This window comes from Oncorhynchus gorbuscha, unplaced genomic scaffold (genome assembly GCF_021184085.1).
Source record: "Oncorhynchus gorbuscha isolate QuinsamMale2020 ecotype Even-year unplaced genomic scaffold, OgorEven_v1.0 Un_scaffold_5695, whole genome shotgun sequence".
Lineage (NCBI taxonomy): Eukaryota > Metazoa > Chordata > Actinopteri > Salmoniformes > Salmonidae > Oncorhynchus > Oncorhynchus gorbuscha.
The window spans coordinates 1-7,500 of NW_025749442.1; positions in this window are offsets into that span (position 1 = coordinate 1).

The following is a 7,500-nucleotide window of genomic DNA, read 5'->3' on the forward strand; positions in this document are numbered from 1 at the left end:
GACTTAAATGTAATGTAAATGTAGAACGGCAGCAGGCTCAGGCAGGAGAACCACACAGGCTCAGGTCAGGCAGGCAGAGAACGCAGCAGGCTCAGAGTCAGGCAGGTAGAGAACGGCAGCAGGCTCAGGGTCAGGCAGGTAGAGAACGGCAGCAGGCTCAGGGTCAGGCAGGTAGAGAACGGCAGCAGGCTCAGGGTCAGGCCAGGCAGGTAGAGAACGGCAGCAGGCTCAGGGTCAGGCCAGGCAGGTAGAGAACGGCAGCAGGCTCAGGGTCAGGCAGGTAGAGAACGGCAGCAGGCTCAGGGTCAGGCCAGGCAGGTAGAGAACTGCAGCAGGCTCAGGCAGGTAGAGAACGGCAGCAGGCTCAGGGTCAGGCCAGGCAGGTAGAGAACGGCAGCAGGCTCAGGCTCAGGCAGGTAGAGAACGGCAGCAGGCTCAGGGTCAGGCCAGGCAGGTAGAGAACGGCAGCAGGCTCAGGGTCAGGCAGGTAGAGAACGGCAGCAGGCTCAGGGTCAGGCAGGTAGAGAACGGCAGCAGGCTCAGAGTCAGGCAGGTAGAGAACGGCAGCAGGCTCAGGGTCAGGCCAGGCAGGTAGAGAACGGCAGCAGGCTCAGGGTCAGGCAGGTGTGAGGAACGGCAGCAGGCTCAGGGTCAGGCCAGGCAGGTAGAGAACTGCAGCAGGCTCAGGGCAGGTAGAGAACGGCAGCAGGCCTGAGGGTCAGGCAGGTAGAGAACACCAGCAGGCTCAGGCTCAGGCAGGTAGAGAACGGCAGCAGGCTCAGGGTCAGGCCAGGTAGGTAGAGAACTGCAGCAGGCTCAGGCAGGTAGAGAACGGCAGCAGGCTCAGGGTCAGGCCAGGCAGGCAGAGAACGGCAGCAGGCTCAGGCCTGGCAGGTAGAGAACGGCAACAGGCTCAGGGTCAGGGCCAGGCAGGTAGAGAACGGCAGCAGGCTCAGGGTCAGGCAGGTGGAGAACGGCAGCAGGCTCCAGGGTCAGGCAGGTGAGGAACTGCAGCAGGCTCAGAGTCAGGCAGAGAACGGCAGCAGGCTCAGGGTCAGGCAGCTAAATGACTTAAATGTAATGTAAATGTAGAACGGCAGCAGGCTCAGGGTCAGGCAGGTAGAGAACGGCAGCAGGCTCAGGGTCAGGCAGGTAGAGAACGGCAGCAGGCTCAAAGTCAGCAGGTAGGAGAACGGCAGCAGGCTCAGGGTCAGGCAGGTAGAGAACGGCAGCAGGCTCAGGGTCAGGCCAGGCAGGTAGAGAACGGCAGCAGGCTCAGGGTCAGGCCAGGCAGGTAGAGAACGGCAGCAGGCTCAGGTCAGGCCAGGCAGGTAGAGAACGGCAGCAGGCTCAGGGTCAGGCCAGGCAGGTAGAGAACGGCAGACAGGCTCAGGGTCAGGCAGGTAGAGAACGGCAGCAGGCTCAGGGCCAGGCAGGTAGAGAAACGACAGCAGGCTCAGGGTCAGGCAGGTAGAGAACGGCAGCAGGCTCAGGGTCAGGCAGGTAGAGAACGGCAGCAGGCTCAGGGTCAGGCAGGTAGAGAACGGCAGCAGGCTCAGGGTCAGGCAGGTAGAGAACGGCAGCAGGCTCAGGGTCAGGCAGGTAGAGAAACGGCAGCAGGCTCAGAGTCAGGCAGGTAGAGAACGGCAGCAGGCTCAGGGTCAGGCAGGTAGAGAAACGGCAGCAGGCTCAGGGTCAGGCAGGTAGAGAACGGCAGCAGGCTCAGGGTCAGGCCAGGCAGGTAGAGAACGGCAGCAGGCTCAGGGTCAGGCCAGGCAGGTAGACAACGGCAGCAGGCTCAGGGTCAGGCAGGTAGAGAACGGCAGACAGGCTCAGGGTCAGGCAGGTAGAGAACGGCAGCAGGCTCAGGGTCAGGCCAGGCAGGTAGAGAACGGCAGCAGGCTCAGGGTCAGGCAGGTAGAGAACGGCAGCAGGCTCAGGGTCAGGCAGGTAGAGAACGGCAGCAGGCTCAGGGTCAGGCAGGTAGAGAACGGCAGCAGGCTCAGGGTCAGGCAGGTAGAGAACGGCAGCAGGCTCAGGGTCAGGCCAGGCAGGTAGAGAACGGCAGCAGGCTCAGGGTAGGTAGAGAACGGCAGCAGGCTCAGGGTCAGGCCAGGCAGGTAGAGAACTGCAGCAGGCTCAGGCAGGTAGAGAACGGCAGCAGGCTCAGGGTCAGGCCAGGCAGGTAGAGAACGGCAGCAGGCTCAGGCTCAGGCAGGTAGAGAACGGCAGCAGGCTCAGGGTCAGGCAGGTAGAGAACACCAGCAGGCTCAGGCAGGTAGAGAACGGCAGCAGGCTCAGGGTCAGGCCAGGCAGGTAGAGAACTGCAGCAGGCTCAGGCAGGTAGAGAACGGCAGCAGGCTCAGGGTCAGGCCAGGCAGGTAGAGAACGGCAGCAGGCTCAGGCTCAGGCAGGTAGAGAACGGCAGCAGGCTCAGGGTCAGGCCAGGCAGGTAGAGAACAGCAGCAGGCTCAGGGTCAGGCAGGTAGAGAACGGCAGCAGGCTCAGAGTCAGGCAGGTAGAGAACGGCAGCAGGCTCAGGGTCAGGCAGGTAGAGAACGGCAGCAGGCTCAGGCTCAGGCAGGTAGAGAACGGCAGCAGGCTCAGGGCAGGTAGGTCCTTCTGTAGCTCAGTTGGTAGAGCATGGCGCTTGTAACGCCAGGGTAGTGGGTTCGATCCCCGGGACCACCCATACGTAGAATGTATGCACACATGACTGTAAGTCGCTTTGGATAAAAGCGTCTGCTAAATGGCATATATTATTATATTATTATTATAGGTAGAGAACGGCAGCAGGCTCAGGGTCAGGCCAGGCAGGTAGAGAACGGCAGCAGGCTCAGGCTCAGGCAGGTAGAGAACGGCAGCAGGCTCAGGGTCAGGCAGGTAGAGAACGGCAGCAGGCTCAGGGTCAGGCCAGGCAGGTAGAGAACGGCAGCAGGCTCAGGGTCAGGCCAGGCAGGTAGAGAACGGCAGCAGGCTCAGGGTCAGGCAGGTAGAGAACGGCAGCAGGCTCAGGGTCAGGCCAGGCAGGTAGAGAACTGCAGCAGGCTCAGGCAGGTAGAGAACGGCAGCAGGCTCAGGGTCAGGCCAGGCAGGTAGAGAACGGCAGCAGGCTCAGGCTCAGGCAGGTAGAGAACGGCAGCAGGCTCAGGGTCAGGCCAGGCAGGTAGAGAACGGCAGCAGGCTCAGGGTCAGGCAGGTAGAGAACGGCAGCAGGCTCAGGGTCAGGCAGGTAGAGAACGGCAGCAGGCTCAGAGTCAGGCAGGTAGAGAACGGCAGCAGGCTCAGGGTCAGGCCAGGCAGGTAGAGAACGGCAGCAGGCTCAGGGTCAGGCAGGTAGAGAACGGCAGCAGGCTCAGGGTCAGGCCAGGCAGGTAGAGAACTGCAGCAGGCTCAGGCAGGTAGAGAACGGCAGCAGGCTCAGGGTCAGGCAGGTAGAGAACACCAGCAGGCTCAGGCTCAGGCAGGTAGAGAACGGCAGCAGGCTCAGGGTCAGGCCAGGCAGGTAGAGAACTGCAGCAGGCTCAGGCAGGTAGAGAACGGCAGCAGGCTCAGGGTCAGGCCAGGCAGGTAGAGAACGGCAGCAGGCTCAGGCTCAGGCAGGTAGAGAACGGCAACAGGCTCAGGGTCAGGCCAGGCAGGTAGAGAACGGCAGCAGGCTCAGGGTCAGGCAGGTAGAGAACGGCAGCAGGCTCAGGGTCAGGCAGGTAGAGAACGGCAGCAGGCTCAGAGTCAGGCAGGTAGAGAACGGCAGCAGGCTCAGGGTCAGGCAGCTAAATGACTTAAATGTAATGTAAATGTAGAACGGCAGCAGGCTCAGGGTCAGGCAGGTAGAGAACGGCAGCAGGCTCAGAGTCAGGCAGGTAGAGAACGGCAGCAGGCTCAGGGTCAGGCCAGGCAGGTAGAGAACGGCAGCAGGCTCAGGGTCAGGCCAGGCAGGTAGAGAACGGCAGACAGGCTCAGGGTCAGGCAGGTAGAGAACAGCAGCAGGCTCAGGGCCAGGCAGGTAGAGAACGGCAGCAGGCTCAGGGTCAGGCAGGTAGAGAACGGCAGCAGGCTCAGGGTCAGGCAGGTAGAGAACGGCAGCAGGCTCAGGGTCAGGCAGGTAGAGAACGGCAGCAGGCTCAGGGTCAGGCAGGTAGAGAACGGCAGCAGGCTCAGGGTCAGGCAGGTAGAGAACGGCAGCAGGCTCAGAGTCAGGCAGGTAGAGAACGGCAGCAGGCTCAGGGTCAGGCAGGTAGAGAACGGCAGCAGGCTCAGGGTCAGGCAGGTAGAGAACGGCAGCAGGCTCAGGGTCAGGCCAGGCAGGTAGAGAACGGCAGCAGGCTCAGGGTCAGGCCAGGCAGGTAGACAACGGCAGCAGGCTCAGGGTCAGGCAGGTAGAGAACGGCAGACAGGCTCAGGGTCAGGCAGGTAGAGAACGGCAGCAGGCTCAGGGTCAGGCCAGGCAGGTAGAGAACGGCAGCAGGCTCAGGGTCAGGCAGGTAGAGAACGGCAGCAGGCTCAGGGTCAGGCAGGTAGAGAACGGCAGCAGGCTCAGGGTCAGGCAGGGAGGAGAACGGCAGCAGGCTCAGGGTCAGGCAGGTAGAGAACGGCAGCAGGCTCAGGGTCAGGCAGGTAGAGAACGGCAGCAGGCTCAGGGTCAGGCAGGTAGAGAACGGCAGCAGGCTCAGGGTCAGGCAGGTAGAGAACGGCAGACAGGCTCAGGGTCAGGCAGGTAGAGAACGGCAGCAGGCTCAGAGTCAGGCAGGTAGAGAACGGCAGCAGGCTCAGGGTCAGGCAGGTAGAGAACGGCAGCAGGCTCAGGATCAGGCAGGTAGAGAACGGCAGCAGGCTCAGGGTCAGGCAGGTAGAGAACGGCAGCAGGCTCAGGGTCAGGCAGGTAGAGAACGGCAGCAGGCTCAGAGTCAGGCAGGTAGAGAACGGCAGCAGGCTCAGGGTCAGGCAGGTAGAGAACGGCAGCAGGCTCAGGGTCAGGCAGGTAGAGAACGGCAGCAGGCTCAGGGTCAGGCAGGTAGAGAACGGCAGCAGGCTCAGGGTCAGGCAGGTAGAGAACGGCAGCAGGCTCAGGGTCAGGCAGGTAGAGAACGGCAGCAGGCTCAGGGTCAGGCAGGTAGAGAACGGCAGCAGGCTCAGGGTCAGGCCAGGCAGGTAGAGAACGGCAGCAGGCTCAGGGTCAGGCCAGGCAGGTAGAGAACGGCAGCAGGCTCAGGATCAGGCCAGGCAGGTAGAGAACGGCAGCAGGCTCAGAGTCAGGCAGGTAGAGAACGGCAGCAGGCTCAGGGTCAGGCAGGTAGAGAACGGCAGCAGGCTCAGGGTCAGGCAGGTAGAGAACGGCAGCAGGCTCAGGGTCAGGCAGGTAGAGAACGGCAGCAGGCTCAGGGTCAGGCCAGGCAGAGAACGGCAGCAGGCTCAGGGTCAGGCAGGTAGAGAACGGCAGACAGGCTCAGGGTCAGGCAGGTAGAGAACGGCAGCAGGCTCAGGGTCAGGCAGGTAGAGAACGGCAGCAGGCTCAGGGTCAGGCAGGTAGAGAACGGCAGCAGGCTCAGGGTCAGGCAGGTAGAGAACGGCAGCAGGCTCAGGGTCAGGCCAGGCAGGTAGAGAACTGCAGCAGGCTCAGGCAGGTAGAGAACGGCAGCAGGCTCAGGGTCAGGCAGGTAGAGAACGGCAGCAGGCTCAGGGTCAGGCCAGGCAGGTAGAGAACGGCAGCAGGCTCAGGGTCAGGCAGGTAGAGAACGGCAGCAGGCTCAGGGTCAGGCCAGGCAGGTAGAGAACGGCAGCAGGCTCAGGGTCAGGCAGGTAGAGAACGGCAGACAGGCTCAGGGTCAGGCAGGTAGAGAACGGCAGCAGGCTCAGGGTCAGGCAGGTAGAGAACGGCAGCAGGCTCAGGGTCAGGCAGGTAGAGAACGGCAGCAGGCTCAGGGTCAGGCAGGTAGAGAACGGCAGCAGGCTCAGGGTCAGGCAGGTAGAGAACGGCAGCAGGCTCAGGGTCAGGCAGGTAGAGAACGGCAGCAGGCTCAGAGTCAGGCAGGTAGAGAACGGCAGCAGGCTCAGGGTCAGGCAGGTAGAGAACGGCAGCAGGCTCAGGGTCAGGCAGGTAGAGAACGGCAGCAGGCTCAGGGTCAGGCCAGGCAGGTAGAGAACGGCAGCAGGCTCAGGGTCTGGCCAGGCAGGTAGAGAACGGCAGCAGGCTCAGGGTCAGGCCAGGCAGGTAGAGAACGGCAGCAGGCTCAGGGTCAGGCAGGTAGAGAACGGCAGCAGGCTCAGGGTCAGGCCAGGCAGGTAGAGAACGGCAGCAGGCTCAGGGTCAGGCAGGTAGAGAACGGCAGCAGGCTCAGGGTCAGGCCAGGCAGGTAGAGAACGGCAGCAGGCTCAGGGTCTGGCCAGGCAGGTAGAGAACGGCAGCAGGCTCAGGGTCAGGCCAGGCAGGTAGAGAACGGCAGCAGGCTCAGGGTCAGGCCAGGCAGGTAGAGAACGGCAGCAGGCTCAGAGTCAGGCCAGGCAGGTAGAGAACGGCAGCAGGCTCAGGGTCAGGTCAGGCAGGTAGAGAACGGCAGCAGGCTCAGGGTCAGGCAGGTAGAGAACGGCAGCAGGCTCAGGGTCAGGCAGGTAGAGAACGGCAGCAGGCTCAGGGTCAGGCAGGTAGAGAACGGCAGCAGGCTCAGGGTCAGGCAGGTAGAGAACGGCAGCAGGCTCAGGGTCAGGCAGGTAGAGAACGGCAGCAGGCTCAGGGTCAGGCCAGGCAGGTAGAGAACTGCAGCAGGCTCAGGCAGGTAGAGAACGGCAGCAGGCTCAGGGTCAGGCAGGTAGAGAACGGCAGCAGGCTCAGGGTCAGGCCAGGCAGGTAGAGAACGGCAGCAGGCTCAGGGTCAGGCAGGTAGAGAACGGCAGCAGGCTCAGGGTCAGGCCAGGCAGGTAGAGAACGGAAGCAGGCTCAGGGTCAGGCAGGTAGAGAACGGCAGACAGGCTCAGGGTCAGGCAGGTAGAGAACGGCAGCAGGCTCAGGGTCAGGCAGGTAGAGAACGGCAGCAGGCTCAGGGTCAGGCAGGTAGAGAACGGCAGCAGGCTCAGGGTCAGGCAGGTAGAGAACGGCAGCAGGCTCAGGGTCAGGCAGGTAGAGAACGGCAGCAGGCTCAGGGTCAGGCAGGTAGAGAACGGCAGCAGGCTCAGAGTCAGGCAGGTAGAGAACGGCAGCAGGCTCAGGGTCAGGCAGGTAGAGAACGGCAGCAGGCTCAGGGTCAGGCCAGGCAGGTAGAGAACGGCAGCAGGCTCAGGGTCTGGCCAGGCAGGTAGAGAACGGCAGCAGGCTCAGGGTCAGGCCAGGCAGGTAGAGAACGGCAGCAGGCTCAGGGTCAGGCCAGGCAGGTAGAGAACGGCAGCAGGCTCAGAGTCAGGCCAGGCAGGTAGAGAACGGCAGGCAGGCTCAGGGTCAGGCCAGGCAGAATGGTCAGAACCGGGTAAACAAGGGAACAGAACTTGAGAAGGCAGGGAGATGGGAAA